The 19,501-nt window shown below is 43.5% G+C and overlaps 1 pseudogene; it reads left to right on the top strand.

The window, feature by feature from the left end:
* LOC119713060 (kinesin-like protein KIF27) overlaps positions 1-19,501 on the top strand; it is a 53,497-nt pseudogene that overhangs the window by 11,069 nt on the left and 22,927 nt on the right.

A 19,501-nucleotide genomic window follows, 5' to 3' on the forward strand; every position in this document is an offset into this window, starting at 1 on the left:
TGGTTTCCAGTCATATCTACAATGAAGTGAAACATTATGAGTAACTCAAGTCAGGCCAGATATGTCCCTTCTACGTCAATAACCAAACCTGTCAAGTTAAGAACATGGAATTAATGAAAAGGAAATCCTTCTATTTTGATCTGAGTTCACTTTTTTTTTTTTTTTCTAGACCAAGAAGAACCAGCAAAAGTCGGGTGAAAAATGAAATGAAAAATGTTAAGGCCAGGCAGCTTGCTCACTGCAAGTGCTAATCTGAAAGCAGATGGAGTGCATCTTCATACACTCCATCCTGAGACACTCCACTCAACGGGCCAGACCAGCTGATGAAGTGCATTGCTGTCCTGAAGTTTCATGTGATGGGCTACTTTTAAGTCTCTTGTTTATGCTGTAGTACTCGAGGTCTATGGCAGGACCACAGCACACTCTTATTTGTCTACCCTTCTTTCTTGATCGTGTGTGGGAAAGAGAGAACGTGCAGAGGCCCTCAGCCACATGGTGCACCTGTCACTCTGTGCAGCTACATCCCTGAGCCAAAGTACCAAACTTCATGCTTGTGAAAGGACTTTACACAAACTACAGAAATCTAAAATGAAGCATCCAAACACTTACAGAAGGGTGGGCCCTCTCGATGCACCTCAACGTGGGATCCACAAGTCCTCACGTGGTTTCATCCAGCACACTTCTCTGTCCCTCCTCGCTCAACTTGCTCAGAGGCAGCTGTTACCAAGGTGCCACAGTGACATCATTCAATTCTGTTTCTGAAGTCATCACCGTAGGCCCCTGGCAGCGGCAACACAACACTCTCTCTTGCTAATGCGAATGTCTCAGAAACAAGTAGAGAAGTCCCACTCTCCCCAAGCTGACTTTAATTGGAGTAGTTCCAAAATTATTCTCTGCCCCCCTACAGCTGGGGAAGGTGTGTGAGAAATCTTTTCCTTAAGAAAGGATTACAAGCCAAAAAAAGCTTGCTTCTGATACGTTCCCCTTCCTTTTAGAGCTGTTCACCTTTGATTTCCAAGGAAGAAAAAAGAAGGTGAAATCAACAATTCTCCTCCTCCGAGTTGGGAATATGAAATAAGCCCAATTATTTAGGAAGCCTGAAAAAGGAAACTATACATTTCCTTGTTAAACACCTTGTTGCTTCTGAAAACTTTTCCAGTACTTTGCAGCTGCAGTGCTTTTCGGTGGGTGGGCAGCCGAGCTCCATCACGGCCACTCTCTCCCTCCCCCTCCTCAAAGAGAAAGGGAGAGAAAATACGAGGCAAAGGGCTCAAGGGTTGAGACAAGGACAGGGAGATCGCTCAACAAGGATCGTGATGGGCAAAGCAGACTCAGCATAGGGACACAGTAAGATTTCCTGCCTAACTACTACTACTACCAGGCTAGACAAGTGAGAACCAAAGGAAAGAAACCAAAAACACCTTCCTTCCCCCCATCTGAGCTCTTCCAGCTCCTCCCCCCGTGCAGCGCAGGGGAACAGGGGGACTGGACTGGGGGTTGTGCTCAGTCTGTAGCACTTCATCTCCACCACTCCTCGGTCCCTCTTTGCCCCTGCTCCACGTGGGCTCCTCTCCACGGGCTGCAGCTCCGGCCCGGGGCCTGCTCCTGCGGGGGCTCTCCATGGGCCGCAGCCTCCTCCAGGCCACATCCACCTGCTCCACCGGGGGCTCCTCCACCCATGGGGGGGCTGCAGTGTGGAGATCTGCTCCATGGGGGACCCATGGGCTGCAGGGGGACAGCCTGCTCCACCAGGGGCCTCTCCCTGCACAGCCCGCAGGGGAACTGCTGCTGCCTGCCTGCAGCACCTCCTGCCCTCCTGCGGCGCTCACCTGGGGGGCTGCAGGGCTGCTTCTCTCACGCTTTCACAATCCTCTCTCCCAGCTGCTGTTGCACAGCAGTATTTTCCCCCCTTCCTTAAATCTGCTCCCCCGAAGCCCACCCAGCAGCACTCCCTGCCTCAGCTCTGGCCAGCAGCAGCTCCTTTTTGGAGCCATCTGGAGCTGGCTCTGCTCTGATGCTGACAAGATGGGGCTGCATTCATTTCCAAACTGGCTGTCATAAAGGCCTTCACCTTTGCATTACATTGAGGCAGCGGTGATCTCAGCCTTATTGTATTGCTCTGCGTAATGTAGCTCCCAAAAGAGATCCCAAGGTCCAGAACAGACATGGAAATAACTGGGGGGTTGTAAGGAAAACAATTGCATTCCATCTACATGCTTGGGTGTTATTAACAGAGCTTTGTATACTGAGCTGGTGCTTGGTAGGAGAAAAACCATAAATCTTCCCTAGGAAAGTAGGACCCCCTCAGCTACATACTGCTGTGAGGAAACTCAGATGTAAGAACACACTTAAATAACACATCAGCAGAGCTGTTGTGCTCCTGACCACCAAAGGCACCTTTTTCCAACACCGTCGTACTGGAAGTTGATGCAGCTGGTTCCATCCTTAACGTGGGACTGTACAGTGCTTTAAAAGAAATATTTTTTCACAGCTTTGGAGAAAGTGAAGCAGAGAAAACCCCACCTAACCACTGATACCTGGACCCCAAACTGCCACAGACTGACAGCGATGCCCACTGGATATCTCCTGCTGCCTTCTGACTGCTCCAGCAGAAGTCCCGTTTGAATTAGCCAGCAGGTCCCTCTGAGTGGCTTTGCTGAAACTCCTGCCGTAGGAAGTATCCTACGGGAGCCAAGTTGCTAAACTGATGTGTGGTTTTCCCTTAACCCCCTCAGCCCTGACTTTCCAGCTCCTGACGACACTGCCAACGTGTGCAGTGTCACCGTGTGCCAATTAGGTGCCAGCTGCCATGTTTTATAGATTGTAAAATGAGTGATTTGGGACTCGTGAGCACTGAGAACAGGTTAGCAATTGCTTAAGAGCTTTACTTGTGTCGCTCTTGGGCAGGGAGATGGGTGAAACATCTTAGGCTTGAAAGTGATTCCCTGCAGAGGGACGTGCTCAGATCTGTACAACAGATCTGTCGTTCTGGTCACCTTATCAGATCCCTGCTTGAGAGGTTGCTTGCAAGAATCGATTCCTCTTCACCTTGATGTGTCAAGCTAAAGACAAATCTGTGCCAAAGCACTGTCTGATCAGACGAGTGCCTCAGTTCAGGATTGTTCTTTGACAGCTGCAGAAACACCAGGACGATCAGCGCCTTCAGGAACAGATTAATTGGATCTCGAGGCTGTCATAAAACAGGTCCCTGAAGTTTGAAGACTCTTCCAATAGTTTGGGCCAGCAAGGAGCAGCTGTACCTGGCGGCTGCGGTAACTCGGGGCTCAGAGTCTCAGAGAGCGTGCTGAAAGGTGACCCCCAGCTGGCTGCTGGAGGAAGCTGAGGCAGCGTTCAGCTCTAACCTTTGCCTTCTTGGCTGGCATCTTTGCACTCCTGCTGTCAGTGGGTGTTGAGTGTCCTTCCCCCCAGCCTCAGCACGTGCCCTCAGATGTAGGCAGCGTTTAGCAGCTAGAATTCACTCCAATATAAAGAGTACAAATCATGCGTTTTCTGCTTTTGCTTTGGAACTCTTAGCTTGAGGTTTTCCTGCAGGCCATGAGGTTTCTTGCAGCAGCAGGGATGAGTTCTGTTAGCAAGAGGCTGTTCTGTGCTTCGACTGTGGGAAGATGAATGGTTACCTGTGCACCGTGAAATAGAACTTGACACCTAGCACACCGCACTTGCAGCCTGTGGGGTGCTTTAACAAGCAGGTAAATCAGCAGAGGCTGTTTTGCAGCCGGGGTGATGCTGGGTGATTAAAAAGCAGGGGCAGAACAAGGAGTTTCTAGTGTTTGTTCTTGCTTGTCATCCGACTCTCCACTTCCACTGTTCGTTAGAAAAAAAACAAAAACAAAAACAAAAAACAAAAAACAAGGGGTAAGCATCTTAATATCTTTATTATAAATGGAAGGCACAAAACAGACCAGCTACAGAGACTGTCCAAGAGAAATACTTGGTGCTTTATAAACAAACAAGGAAGTACCCTTAGGCGGGTGTGATAATCCTCCTCTAATGCGTTTTTGGAGTGCAAAAATAGATTTGTTCCTTTCTTGCTCTTCTCTCCAGGACAAAGGCAGAATAGGCAACTGCAAAGTTAGACCAGGGAGGTCAGTTTGTTCCATACTGAGAAAGACAAGCCTGTAAAACAAACTAGACAGATTTTCTTGGTACTATTCATCTTCCTTCAGCAAAGGCAAAGCTTATGACACTTGTTGGTGTGTATTTCCAGACCCCCAGCTACTGGCACTGTAGCGCATCTCTAATTCTTTGGTACAAAAGGTTCAAAATCTCTTAATGCAAACATTTTACCAGCACCCTGGAGCAAAAAAAAGAAATCTAAAAATCTTACCAACTTCTATTACAGACCTGCTGAGTGCACCAGAGTTACTCATTTTTATTCAGGCTTTCAGGGGCAACTTCAGTTGGTTTAGCGCCCGGATTGCCGTGTTAGCAGGTGTCAGTTTAAAAAAAAAAAAGCTTTTGAGGTCCTTTTTAAAATGAGACTGCTTTTTTGGAATTTAGGGCTGCGAGGTATGCTTGGTTTTGCTTTCTTCCCATTCCTTAGACCAGATCCATTCAGATTCTGAACAGCGTTCCCGGTCTGTTCAGGAAACTGGAAGGCAACAAGCAAAATGATGAGCTCCTTGGGCAGTCAAAAGAGCTAAATCTGGAGAGTGTTTTGAGTCAAACTTCCATGCTAAGGAGCACCAGTAATTGTTAGAAGTAGATGCAGAGGAACCTGCATGGCACTGGGTGTGTTTCTGAAGGTGCTAAAGGTCCGAAGTGACGATTCCTATCCATAGTAAAGAAGAGAAGGAAAGCTTGCACTTAACTACTGTTTTTATTCCCTTTGCCCAGCAGTCAAAAGCAGTAACTAATATGAGAAGCCAACTTTTCCTCTCTTTATTTTAGATTTGGGAAAATTCCCTGCCAAAAAAATATTTCCTGGAAAATTCACTAGTGTTTGTGTGAGTAAAAGGTTCCAACCTTTGATTATTAATTTGTAAGAACTATTTCATCCACTTTTGTCCAGAAGAGTCAGAAATAATTTGCACAGAAATGTGCAGCGTTTTAATGAAAGGTTTCAGAATCACTCTAATTTGAACTTTATCTGGTCTGGTTGCAGGTTTTGTGTTTAGTGTCTTTAAAAAAAATAATAATTAAAATTTCTGACTTCATCTCAGAAAAAAGAAAAAAAAAAATGCTTGTGGCTAAATAAAATCTGTTGCAGCTCTGCTCATCGAAAAATCATTGGCTGTTAAATTGGACCTAAGTCGTCTTCTCTAACCTTTCATGATCCTGCAGCAATGGATGAGGATGGATATATGGATTAGGGAACAGCACGTGGTGGCAAACCTGTGGTATTTGCTACAGCGCAGAAAGAAAAACCCAATTGCTTCCAAAAAATCCAACTAATTCAAAATCCTTGGCATCATGCAGTCATGCCACTGGCAAAGTGAGCATTCCCCTGCCTCTCAAAGCTTGCTGTACCCTTGATCTGCTGTCTTCCTGCTGTTAATTGATTGCAACTCTACGTGTCTGATCAGGGCTACGAGTTGTTCTCGCTATGGAGATCATACAACATATACTGTGCACGCTTGTGTGTATAGATCTGTTTATCCTGTATGCATGTACATACGTCTGCATATTTGTGTGCTGGCCCCCAGATCACTCATGTTACAAAGCATCGGCCTCAAAGGCATACTCATCAAAATCTTTTGTAGAGCCTCCATTTTTTTCTAGTTCCCTCAAAATGAGAGAATTTTTACGCGCTCTCTGTGTCGAAAAGGCAAAAATTCTGATTTTCACTGTCGCTCTCGCTAACTTTCTCTCACTCCCTCCTCGTGTGTGTATAAACACAGATGTGTGTATGCGTATGCACATCTGTGGATTTATATGCACTGGTATGTTTTTTGCTGTACAGGTAATAAAGACGGGGAAAGGTTTTTGTGTTTTCTTAATAGGTGAAGAAATCTTGAAGACCAGAGATTGGAACATACTGAATTTTAAATTAAAAAAAAAAAAAAAAGTTAAATTGTCTGGCTGTGGAAGATGGAGCCTCATTTTTGCAGCCACTTTGAATCACGAGTTCATCTCTAAATGCGCTGGGTTTTTTGTTTTTGTTTTGTTTTGTTTTTTGGTTTTTATTTTTTTGAAGAGCTAACTATCCCTGGCTGTCTCCAGTCTGAGAGAGCATTCAAATGGACTTGCTTCCTCTATTAGTTATAAGCCGTTTAAAAGCACATCCTATGTTTGAATTGTGGATGAGAGGTTCCCTTGGCAAAGTGAGGAGGAAAATTCTTCCTACCCCTTTATTTTTAATTCACGGATTCAGTCTTGGTTTGGCCTACAGGAGAAGTTAACTGGAAGTCTTTGAAGATTGATAACTTTGCTGAGGTTGTCCAGGTAGGTGAAATGGAAGACCCACAGTGCCTGGAACGTGCTGTTTAATGCGTCCTAACTGTGTTCTAGAGAAGTTATTTGTAGCCAGAGTTTATTATTGACTTGCATGTATGATCAGGTGGTTTTTTAAGGAGTGACTCCGTTTTCAGGCTTCCAGATGTGCTCCAAGTCATCTTATTGAGGATGTGGAAGAGAACGCTTGCTGACAAAGCTCCTGGCAGCTTTACGGAACTTTCATATTTAGTTAGTTCATGTAACAGCTGATTTCAAGGCTTTGCTCTCTTCGAGAGACTGATAACTTGATTTGATGAACTGAAGAAAGCTGGAAAAATGTTGGTTCCTCATTATTTTTCACTTGTTACTTTCTTTAGGGTTACTTTTAAAAAGAAGATTTCCCTGCTCACAAGCCAGTAGAAGACTTTCAGCCCAAGCAAGGGTGAAGACAGCTCTCTCCAAGAGCAGAGGAAGGCCCTGTGGAGAGAAGCCGAGCTTGTTAGCAGAACTCGTCGGCATGTCTAAACAAGGAGACGATTGCTACTTCTATTTCTATTCTACCTGTACCAAGGTATGGCTGGCTTTCCTTTGCTTTGCTTTTTTTTTCCCATTTTTTTTCAGGAAGGAGTAGATTAGGAGGAGGAAGCACGCTGGTCTTTGGTTAACTTGAGAACCAGATAGATTCTGAATTCAGTTGTAGCAACATTAGGCAGCAGCATGGCCATTTTTGAGGCTGTACTCTATTTTCCTCGTTGGTTTCCTTTTGGTTCCAGGGAGACAAATGTGCCTACCGCCACTGCGAAGCTGCTCTGGGCAATGAGACGGTCTGCAAGCTGTGGCAGGAGGGTCGTTGTTTCAGGAACGTCTGCCGATTCAGACACATGGAAATTGATGTGAGTGCCTAACGATGTGTTCTCAAAATCAATCAACAAAAGCATTTTTCAGTGCCGTAGGTGTACTGATTGTGCTTTTGCAGGATAGATTTGTTTGCTTCAAAATCATACTTGTTTCTGTTACCAAGAGAGGGGGTGGGAGGAAGCAGAGGAAAATAAAATCAATGCCTTAGGTATGTCTTAGCAAGATATATATATATTTTTATTAGATGCTGACAGTTTTCTCAACAGATGCAGAATAGCTGTTAAATAGACTGCTAAAACCTGCTGGAGCAGGGGGGTAATAAACAGGCTGTTCTATCGTCATGGGAGCAGGCTTGATAATGAACTCTCAGGTCTCTTCTGACCCACAGTCCTTCCGATAACGCTGTTCTAGCTGCCTGGGGTAGGAAGTGGGGAAAGTTAAAGGTGCAGAAGAACTAAGTCTCCAAGAAGTAGTTCTAGACAGGGTTAACCTAGGCAATTTCAGATGTTCTTTTTCCCTCTGAATAATGCTAGTATAATCCTAGGTGTATTAGTTTAACCCACCCTCAACTGGCGTCTGAGAGTGCCTGTCTTCTCTAACTGAATGATGACAAATCTAAATGTGCATAGTGGTTCCAGCTTATGCAAACTTTGTGAATATGCCCAGAAATACTCCACTTAACTGAGAAACTGACCTTTGGAATGATGTTTCAGCACTGTGTTGTGACAGCTGTCATGATCTGGAGCTGCGCATCTCTTTGCAAGCCTCAGGTGCGTGTTATCACGAGCTTTTCTTTCTTTCTGTCTTCAGAAAAAGCGCAGTGAGGTTCCTTGCTACTGGGAGAAGCAGCCGGGAGGCTGTCAGAAAGCCAACTGTGCTTTTCATCATGCAAAGGGACGTTACATCGATGGACAATTCTTCCCACCAAGCAAGAGTGAGTTTAGGTCCTTTTTCTTGAAGTGCTGAAGACTTAATTTGGAGTATTACTTAGTGGGTGCCAATCCTGTAGGGGGCATCAGGTAACTGTTCATTTGTGAGTACAGGAAAAGGTCTGCAGTCATAGGTGTACTGCACCGAGTGTACTGCTGGTGTTTGTTTTCTGCTTTCGTGCTCAGCTTCTCTTGGCTTTGTGTGATGTTTGCCTTGCAGTTTGCTTCCTGTTGTTTCATCTTTTGCTGGGTGGTAGGGAGATGTGTTGTTGTTCGAAGGGAAGTCTTTGTTGACGGTGTAAACAGTGATGGGATGGGCAAAAGGAGATGATGAATTCATTGTCTGTGCGGGTTATCTGCCTTTCCTACCACCTCTTTGCTAAATTGTGGTCAAAGTTTTAAACTGCCATATTACCGATGATCCTCCTCTTCCTCTAGCTACACTGCCAAGTCCGCCTGAGTCCGCGGACGATGATTTGAAAGTGGCTCAGATGTCACTGCAGCAAAACAAACTTTCTGTCCAGTCAAATCCCTCTCCACAGCTAAGGGGGTGATGAAAGTGGAAAACTCTGAAAATGTCCCAAGCCCTACACACCCTTCAGTTGTAATCAATGCTGCAGATGATGATGAAGATGATGATGGTGAGCATGTTTTGGTTCTTGGAAGGAATCTGTGCTGTAAATGATTGTGTAAATCTTTGGTTCTTGAAGGAATCTGTGCTGTAAAGGAATGTAGAAATCACAGATGACCTGAGGTCTGACTAGCGATAGGGCAGGCAGTGTGGCCAGGTCACTGGTGGCTTTGTCCGGCAGTCAGTGGACAGAACCTGAAATGTTGGAGGAAAGCTTAGAACCACTCCTGGCTTTAGCTGGTCTGTTGTGTAAAGTTCTATGTGAAACTAGGAAGGAAATTTCTTTTTTCTGTCTGAAGAGCAATGTGTTGTGTAGTAGTTAAAGCTGCAGAGAGAATCTAGAGTCCTAGATGTTTTGTCCTAGTGTATTCTACTTAGGAGTTCATCAGGTCAATGTAGCTCTTTAAAAAACAAAACAAAACAAAAGAGCAACAAAGTTTTTTATATGAAGCATGGGCTGAAGTGTCACTGCATGAGCTACGTAATCATGAACAATCTGGTCTATGCATAACTGAATAGATTTTTCCCCTTCAGACCAACTTTCTGAGGAAGAAGAAACTAAAACTCCTGTCCAGCAACCAGCTGTGGAAGGCAAAAATGGATTACGGGTGATTTCCACTCGCAAAGGCAGTTCTACTGCTACTAAACAAGGTATTCCAGCACCTTAGTAGGATAAATCAGAAGAACTTGACAGTTAACTCAAAAGCAGTGTGGTGTAAAAACACAACAAAATGTAGGGATGCTGAATGGACTCGGTTATTTCCATGATCTCATTTCTGCCATGAATACCATCATGTGCCAATTGGGTCAGAAAGGTGAACTCCTGTTCTTTATTTTTGGAGAACAAAACAGGGCCACAGCATGGAGTTGAAATGGCTGCACGTGCAGCCTTGCAACCACTGTTGATAAGCCATATCTAACGATAGAGGGATCTAATATCGTGTAAATGGATTAAAATTAAAACTACATTTTTAAGCCTGAAGGATGAAAGGAGGGGCAAAATGCCCTTGGTTCTCTGGCTCTTTCACTTGTGAGGAGTGTTGACAGGCTTTATTCTAAATACTTCAGAAAGTTGCTGAGCGCTAAGAAGCCTGAGGAGCTGTGGTCCTCAGTGAGTGCCTCTAAGCCAGTCTCATGAACTGTTTCCTATTTTCAGAGGGCAATCTGAATTTTGGAATAAAAACACTTGAGGAAATCAAATCTCAGAAGATGAAGGAAAAAAATAAGAGACACAGTGGTGAGTTAGTACAGTCAGTACTTTAGGTGTTAGCTGAGCACGTGTTTCGATGATAGATGGTGGCAAATAAGCATGTTAGTAATAGACACAAGGAGACAGCGTGTGGGAAGATGCTCTTTTCAAAGTTCTTGGAAATCTGTGGCTTTATTAGTTTAGTTGAAGATGGAAGTGGTTCAAGAGGAACTGAGTTGTGTTTTTGGGCTATTCAGCGTATTTTCCTTGAAACAGTAGATCACCGTATTTAAAGCTATGTGGTTATTCCACAAATGCTTGAAAGTCTGCTCCTAACGTCAGCCTAGAGTCCTAAATTGTGATGTGCTGCTCATTTCTTTGTGGTGTTTGAACATTTGCCAGTTAACTGTAAATTCATGCATGTATACAAAGTTGTACGCAGACCAGGAAGCTGCTGATGCTCCAACTGAGTTTCTGGGTGTGCATTACGCTCCTCTTAACATGTGTGTTGGGGGCTTACAGCAGTGCTTACAGTAGAGCTATTTGACCTGCAGTGTGGGTTAAGGTGGGTAACATAGAAAAGGGATTCGGTGTTACTGAAACACTGGATATGTTACTTTTATCATAGTTAGCTTTGTTACATCATGTCTAAAACTAGACTGAAGCTCTTCAGGGCATTGTCCTGTCTTCTGTTTCTGAGAAGTACTTAAATGCTTTAGGGAACTGAAGCTAGAAATACACCCTTTTGTTTCAGTCATTTCACAGTTTAGCTTTCTAAATGTCTCTTTGTTTATCAAGTCTTTAGGGTGGAGTAAGCTCTGTGTACTTACAAATTGCTGCATCAGACATGCTAAAGCAGTGTTCCATGTCATTAGTAGGACCGACTTGGTCTTATCTGTTGTTTTAATATAAAAATCTGAAATAATCCATTCACGTATGCTGACATGGTTTGTAGAAAAGCATGACCTACAAATGAGTAAAGCACTAAATAAATAAATAAATAAATAAATAAAATACTACTTGCTAGAAATAACCATTGCTATAATGTTGCCTTAAAATTATATGGTACATGTATATAATGCTCATCTTCTGTTGGTGATGCATGAATCTGAGTAACAGGTACTTTTGGCTGCAGGAGCTGTGTTCACAACTCTTACTGCTTGGAGCAGACTGCACAGAGAGTTGCACTAACAGCCTGCTAGTGATATGCAGATCAGAACGTTTGGGAACTGGGTCATTTATGGGAGCTGTCAATCCATGCCATGATGGTGTTGCAAGTTGGATTATTGAGGGCTCTTTTTGTAACGGGGTTACTTACTTCCTTGACACATTAGTGAAAGCCTTCTCTCAAGACTATGGCTCTTGCTAATACATGACACAAATGGAAACAATTTCAAATACTTGCCAGCAGGCTTTGCTTCCTTTTACCTTCATGCGGATTTTTCCTGTAGCCTATGTAGTAGGGAATATTGTGTTCAGATAAATAGGGTTTGGGCAACAGGCTGTTATTTACTTCCAATATTTTACCACACTTCAAAACTCTTACTTGAAAACTACTGTAGAAGTTGAAATGATGCTTCAGGTCATAGTTTGATCTGTGGAATTATGAAACTCCTTGTGGTATTTGATTAAGGAGGCATTGGGGAGGCATTGGGGAGGCAAGGACAATCCCCAGACATGGACTGTATATCTCGAAACAAGACACTGCAACTCATGATAAGGAAGCGGTAGACAGACAGAGAAACAAATGGAAGGACTATAAATCTCAAAACTGGACATTGGAATTCATTATAAAGATACAACAAATGGAAGAATTAGCAACAACCAGCGCTTGCAATTAAGAAACATGCCAACTCAGCAAATTCCTGACCAAAGGTGAAAAGTACACTGTGAGGAAGACTCGGGGTCTTCCTCCCAAAGACCCCTGCCCACGTCCCAAAGACCCCTGCCCACAATTCTTGGGAGGCTCTACGCAGGCGCAAGGTGCCAAAAGGCTAATTAGCATGAGAAGCGAGGGAAGGCGGGGATAGGTAATGCATATGTATAGGCGCTTGTAGAATATTGATAGATTGATTGTATAAATTCAAGACTGCTTTCCGCCTTGGGTATGCACGATAGGTGGAGAGATCCCCTGTGCATCATCCAGCGCTGCAATAAAGACTATACCACTTCAAGGAATTTCGGCTTCGATCTTTGAATCATATTTGAACACTTTCTTTCTGTGATCAAAAAGCTTCCTTAAACACAGCCTCAAGCTCAATTACACCAGTGTGTTTTTAATTTTCTACGGCTGGTTATTTCTATAGCAATACAGAATAACACTGCTCATAATTCCTGAGGTGGGGGGAACTATACCAGCCTCTGAAAGGGTGCTAGCAAGCACTTCTAATTAGCTGAAAGCTTTTGAGGTATCAGCCCATTGTTTTTTCAGGGAAGGGGGAATGGGAGCCATACTTTGAAACTGAAGTGCTAGGTGCTTAATAAAATGGGTCTGCCAGAATTGTAGGTGTGGTGCTAAAATATGAAGCCTGGCATGGTGGTAGGCCTTGGTGAATCACTGGATCCATCTTTAGGTGTTGCAGAAGTGGGATAATTTGATCCTGCTGTAATATGAATAGTATTGAAATGTCCTACCAACTGAATTAGCAATGTTAACAACTATCTGCGACTCAACTAGAAAATAACCTGCAATCTCATGTATTTGCAATTCACTTTATAAACTCATTGCCATCCATTATGATGATGATGATGTAGAAACACCGAATTCAGGAATAAGGTTTTGTAAATTGATATCATGTTGTCACTATAGTATTTCAGTGAATTGGAACAGCAGAATTCCATGGGTAGTACTTGTTAAATGTACTTGTCAGCTGGGCTCTTAATTGCATGCCAACTACGATAAGACAGCAAAGGTATACTTATTGGTGTATTTATATTGGTGTATTTATAGACGAAAGAAGGGAGTTTGCAGCCACTTTATGTACCTGTGTAGAGGTTCAGCTATGTGTAATTGTTTTCAGATTGTATGTGCAAAAAGAAGGATTTGGCAGCATTAGCCACTGCTGCCACTGTACAAATAAAGACTGTTGTGCCGTTGTACTGTTTACATTAACTATAAATACACCACAGTAGAGAGAGACTAGAAATTCCAAGCTTTTACTGAAGAGTCATACTATAGTTCTTTTTTTTTTCTTAAGCCAAGCACAGCAGGGAGTCTGCAGACAAAACTTTGAGTGTTGTCTGCTTTAGAGCAACATCCAGCATCATAAGTTCTTGTGGAACATGACTGAGCACTTTTATCTGGTGCTTTTTCTTGCTGTAAAGATGCACCTGTAATCTTTTCTCTGAGCTTCAAGTTTCAACATATTTCGTGTCCAGCTAGTAAGAGCATGAAGTCTCTCAACTTTAACTAATTTCCTCAGCTGGTTAACTATATAGTTATTTAGCATTAAAATATTTGTCAATGTATGCACACGTGTGCATATGTGCACAGTCTTGTCTGCACAAAAATCCAAATGTATCCTGTTCTGTCATTTAAAGAGTGACAAATATGAATTACTTATGATGTAGATATGATTGACCTGTATTTTCTAGATACATAGTTGTGGTCTGATCAGCTAATCTGAATATCAGCATCAAGTAGATTCACAGCTCAATGGCCGTTTTCTCCTAAGATGACCAGCTTCATTTTCTCTTCTTTTGAGAGAAATGGAGTTGAGTAACTTTGTGTGACGAGAATGCTCTTTTCTGTAACCTTTTTGTCTCCTGTAAACTTAAGAGTAGAGCATGGTTCTTTCATCTCTGAAAAGTGAAATGACATATTCCTTTTAAATCATTATTTTGGGGAATGGTCTCTGCCATGCTATTGTTGCATGTTGACATACCTGAGTATATATGGAGCACCTATACAATTTTGGACTGGAGAAATTCTGGAGTTAAGTGGTAAAGAGAGCCTGTGGAAACTTCTGCAGAGTCTCATGTTCTTTTGTAATAGTACTTAATAAGGAACAGATTTGTAGGTTATCTAAGCAGATAACTCAAGAACTTGTTTCAAAATCTAAAGATCCCTTTTGAACAGTAATTTCAAGAAGTATGTATTATCTCACTACACCGCTGTCATAATATGTCAGCATATCTAGATGTCTGTTTTCTATGAAATTTGTAATCAGAGATGGATATCATCACTTTCAATACTCTGCTAATTGACCAAACTCTGCATGGAAAAATTGCAGTTGGACAAACATAGATATACCCAGGATCTATCTTTAATGCTAGGTAAATGATTTGATCTTTAGAATGGTGTCCCAGGGATGTACATGTTGCTTTTAGCTACAGGCAACAACAGAAGGCATAAGTGTTGCTTAGTTCCGTCTCCCCCCAGCGTATCCTCTGTGTCTTGCTGTAAGAACAGGTGAACTTGATGTTTGTGGACGGTACCAGCTGAAATGCTGGGTTCACCTCCCTGTGGAGAAAACTGCTTGCTGAATCTCCAGTGCATTGCAAACAAAATTAAACTTCTTGTAAAAGAAGAGATAAGGCTGCTTACCCCAAACTGGAGCTTGCGTATGTGTATTATCTACTTCATTTTTAAATTGTGTTTGTCAGGCTCTGGGGATGGCATCTGAAATAGTTTTTAAGCACTAAATTATTCTATTCTATTCTATTCTATTCTATTCTATTCTATTCTATTCTATTCTATTCTATTCTATTCTATTCTATTCTATTCTATTCTATTCTATTCTATTCTAATTGTGTCTATTTCCACCCAGAACATGAAGACCAGCTTCTTGTAGAGCCACCTTTTTTCCACGAAATCTCTCAAGAGCGAATGTATTAGCCTAAAATGTGTTTGGTAGATTGTTGTTTTTTTTTTTTTTTTATGTAATTCTTCTTTAGTTACCTAAGGTAATACAGTGTAGTCGGCTAAAATATAAATAAATTATACTGTATCTTTTTGATTTCTCCCTCATTCCCCCAATTCCAGCCCTGTCTTATGCTTTCTGAGCCAAAAAAAACCACTTCTGTGGTTTAATGATATGAATTATTGCTTGTTTGATCAAACAATGTTTTCATTATACCTTCTGTGCTACTTTCCCAGGAAACTGATAATTAAAAGAAGCCAGCTCCCTAGAATTTCAGACATGGCAATGGAATCTGCTCTAATCAGTTCAGTCCCTACCATTGCGTCTCGTTTTGCCTTACTACAACTGGAAAGTGATACTGATTTAGAGCCTGGAAAAGGCAGAAGTGGCCGACGTGCTGGTAAATCTCTAGCTTCAGGGTGTAGATCTATAAATGTGAAGAAAGGAGAGAAAAGAAGAAAAAGGAGAGAACAGCAGCAGAGTGAGGCCAATGATGTAAAGGGATTGTATTTTCAACAGTGAGTAAGGTTGTTGTCTCATCAAGAGTTTTTGCTGTCCCTGAAAAGTCATTGGTTTTGGTTTTCCCTGTGAAAGAAGAACTACTTAATCGCAGATTACATCTTTACATTGTCCTGTCTTATGTTTCTGAGAAGTACTTACACGCTTTAGGGAACTGAAGCTGGAAATACACCTTTTTGTTTCAGTCATTTCACAGCTTAGCTTTCTAAATGTCTCTTTGTTTATCAAGTCTTTAGGGTGGAGTAAGCTCTGTGCACTTACAAATTGCTAAAGCAGTGTTCCATGTCATGAATCGGACCGACTTGGTCTTATCTGTTGTTTTTCATATACAAATCGGACAGAATCCGTTCGCGTTTTGCTCCTTGAGCTCTGTCGGCATTGTGTCTACAGATGTGTCTGTGTGTGGACGTGTGCCTGGGCACTCCCGGCGGCTGCTGGGCCAGCAGCTGCGAGCAGTTGTGAGCGTGGCTCGCCTACTTGGAGACCACTTGTGTTTGAGGGAAAACTCAGCCTTTACCGCTGAGCTCCACCGGAGCCGTGAGGAGACGCTCTCCTCCATGACGAGCGCGGCGATGGAAGCCGCATTTCGCACCCCTGCTTTGACCACAAGCAGACGGCCCCCTCCACCCTCCCCAGGACTCGAGGGCGAGCTGTGCGCGTCCGTGGGGGCCGGGGGCTGCCCCCCGGTGTCCCCTCACACCCACCCCTCAACCCCCGCTCCGCCTGCGCCCTCCTGCCGCGGGGGGCCGCTGTGCGCACGGGGCGGCGCCGCCGAAGGTTGCGGCCGTTGCCTAGCGAGGCGCTGTCACCAGCAGCGCGGGCGGCCCAGGCGCGGCCCGCCGGCCCCTCAGCCCGCCCGGAGGCTGCCTCCCGCCGCCCGGAGCAGGTTTGGAGCGGGGAGTGACGGGGCCGGGGCTGGGGCTGGGGGGAGCCGCCCCACAGCGCCGCTGAGCCGGCATTTTGCTTGGTGTTTGTTTGAGGAAGTAGGAAATGGGATCTCTCCCCTCCTCCGCCCCTCCCCTCCCGCGACTGGTTTGGGTGTCATTTTGGGAGGGGGGGGCGGGGGAGGGGGAGTCAGTAAGTTTTCAGTATGTGCTCGTGATTGCCGTGCCCTTTCTGAAATGAGCAGGATTTCAGGCTCTTGCTTCTCTTTCTTGGCTTCCCTTTGCTCTGTTCTGTACAACAAGGCTTTTTGTCAGCTTCCAAAGTTTCTCAGCTCTGAATGGACAAGCCCTCAATGCAAATGGGTGTGAGTGAAATGCCAAAACTCTTCTCTTTGCAACCACAGAAGACTTGTGTTTCAATCTGGTTGCATTTTCATGCAGGCTGAATTTGATGTGCTTAGCTGGTGAGTTCTGCCAGTTGGGTAACAGAGCAAAAAGGCTGCGTGGGAGTTGAGCAAGAAGGAAGTTCAGCAAACTGTCCTTTGCATGGCAAAGCCTCCTTGACTGAGAATCAGCAAGAGCAGAAGATGTGTTTGGGATCCGGCAGCATTTGATACCCATCGAGGCTTTGGAGTGTTTCTGGTAGACATTTGTAAAGAAATCCTATTCGATGCTTCTTCTTGTGCTTCAGAATTAATAGATGGGGGGCAGTATAAGGAACCATGGTTGCTGAAATATATAACTAATAAAAAATAGTTCCATATGGGCATAAAGAGACGGATTAAAATCAGAGGAATGCTTGGTGTGTAGTAATCACAACTATTTAAAATCATACCCCCCATGTAAGCAACACGACAGCTTTCTGTGCTTCTGAAATTCTAAATACTTGGCCCTTGTAAGCAGAAGATGGCTTTCAAGCACGTGTGTGTCTATAGGTATAAATTCAGGATAAAAAGGTTTTGTTTGAATAATTTCTGTTGCCTATGCATCGGTACTGTAGCAGTGAGAAAATAAGGTTCATTGTAAGTCTATGCTTTATCAAGAATTCATTAACAAGATCTTACAATATTGTTGCTTCATCCGGCAGTATAACATCCAAACAGAAAGTCTGACCACTTTCAGACCAAAGGTTAAGTCTGCTAGCTTAGAAGGTAATAGAAGCAAAATTAGTTTCTGCACTGGTTTAACAGTTGTTAACATATCTGCTTTTTTATCACAGTTCCTTTCCAGGGTGTAATGATGCTTATGTATTCTTTGGGAAACTCTTCAACATTCTGTTTCAGCAGGGAGTTAATTCTTTATTATTTAACTCGGAGAACATTTTTTCTTAGGTGCAGAAAATTGCAAATGAGGTGAACAGAGGAATTGTAACAGATCTCGTAATGACTTCCTGAATACTGAGTGGGGAGCACAGAGATGGAGGCCGGCATGGAGGAGATCCTGGTTAAAGTTGCAGTAAGGGTCAGACCTCTGCTTTCCAAGGAAGTACTTCATAACCACCAAGTATGCGTGAGATTAGTCCCAAATACACAACAAATAATCATTGGGAAAGACCGTGTCTTCACTTTTGATGTTGTATTTGGCAAAAACTCAACCCAAGAAGAAGTTTATCCAGTTTGCATTAAACCTCTTCTAGTGTCTTTGGCTGAGGGATATAATGCTACAGTATTTGCATACGGACAGACAGGTTCTGGGAAGACTTACACCATTGGAGGTGGTCACATTGGTACGTTGTAAAAAGTCTTTTTTTGTGTGTGTGTGAACAATGTAGTTCTGCAAATTAAGTATTTAATACATAACAGATGATGCTTGAGAATTTTTAAGAGATAATGAAAAAATGTATAGCAAAAAAAGACATATATATTCCAAAGTTTATGTGATGGTTGTGTTCTAAACACAAATTCTGTGTCCGGTAGGCTATACCAAAAGTATGAGAGAAAAAAAAATAAAAAAAAATTAAAGTGCTCTTTCCCATTCTCTATTCTAACAGGCAACTTACCCTACTTTCTGAAACACAGTGCTTTAGAAATTTTGGCTCCATTTATCCTACTTAGAAAGTATCTGCTTTAGGTAATTGTATGAAGCAAACTCACTCTTGGACTTTTTTCAGAGTCTGACAAAGAGATTTCATAGATAAATTTCATGGAATAGAATCCTAGAATGGTTTGGGTTGGAAGGGACCTTAAAGATCACCCAGTTGCAACCCCCCGCCACGGGCAAAGATGTCACCCACTAGACCGGGTTGCCCAGGGCCCCATCCAGCCTGGCCTTGAACACCCCCAGGGATGGGGCATCCACAGCTTCTTTGGGCAACCTGTGCCAGTGCCTTGCCACCCTCTGAGTAAAGAATTTCTTCTGAATATCTAATCCAAATCAACCCTCTTTTAGTTGGAAAGCCATTCCTCCTTGTCCTATCATTACACCACCTGCCAAAGAGTCCCTCCAGAGTCCCTCCCCAGCTTTCCTGTAGGCCCCCTTTAGGCACTGGCAGGCTGCTGTGCCTAAAGCCTCTTCTCCAGGCTGCACAACTCCAACTCCCTCAGCCTGTCTTTGTAAGAGAGGTGCTCCATCTCTCTAAGTATCCCTGTGGCCCTCCTGGACTCTCTCAAATACTTCCACGTCCTCGTGCTGGGGGACCCAGAGCTCCAGGTGGGGTCTCACGAGAGCAGAGCAGAGGGGGACAATCACTTCCCTCCCCCTGCTGGCCATGCTGCTTTTGATGCAGCCCAGGATATGGTTGGCTTTCTGGGCTGGAAGCACACATTGCTGGCTCAGGTGGAGATTCTCATCATCCAACACCGCCAGGTCCTTCTCCTCAAGGCTGCTCTCAATCTGTTTTCTGTCCAGACTGTAGTTGTGCTTGGAACTGTTCCAGCACAAGTGCAGAACCTTGCATATTGGCCTTGTTGAACTTTATGTGGAATTCAAATTTTGCTTTTTTAAAGGCAGATATCTGAAACTCTACTATTCGACTTACTTGGTATTTCCAAGTCAGTGTTTCTCAAACACCTGAGACTGGAAACTACTATTTTTCTGTATTAGTTCGCAGAAGAATTCTTCAGCTTCTGCATGTATACAATTTTGCTTTCTGACTTTCCCTGAAATCGTGTATCACCAGCTCTGGTTATCTTCCCTTCCGTATCGAGAAGTCACAATTTGTTTGTCTGTTCTGCTGAATAAGAGAGAAGAAGTGGAGTAGCAGGAATTAGAAGACTATCTGGATTTTTCTTGGT

This window comes from Anas platyrhynchos, chromosome 3, assembly GCF_047663525.1.
Source record: "Anas platyrhynchos isolate ZD024472 breed Pekin duck chromosome 3, IASCAAS_PekinDuck_T2T, whole genome shotgun sequence".
NCBI lineage: Eukaryota > Metazoa > Chordata > Aves > Anseriformes > Anatidae > Anas > Anas platyrhynchos.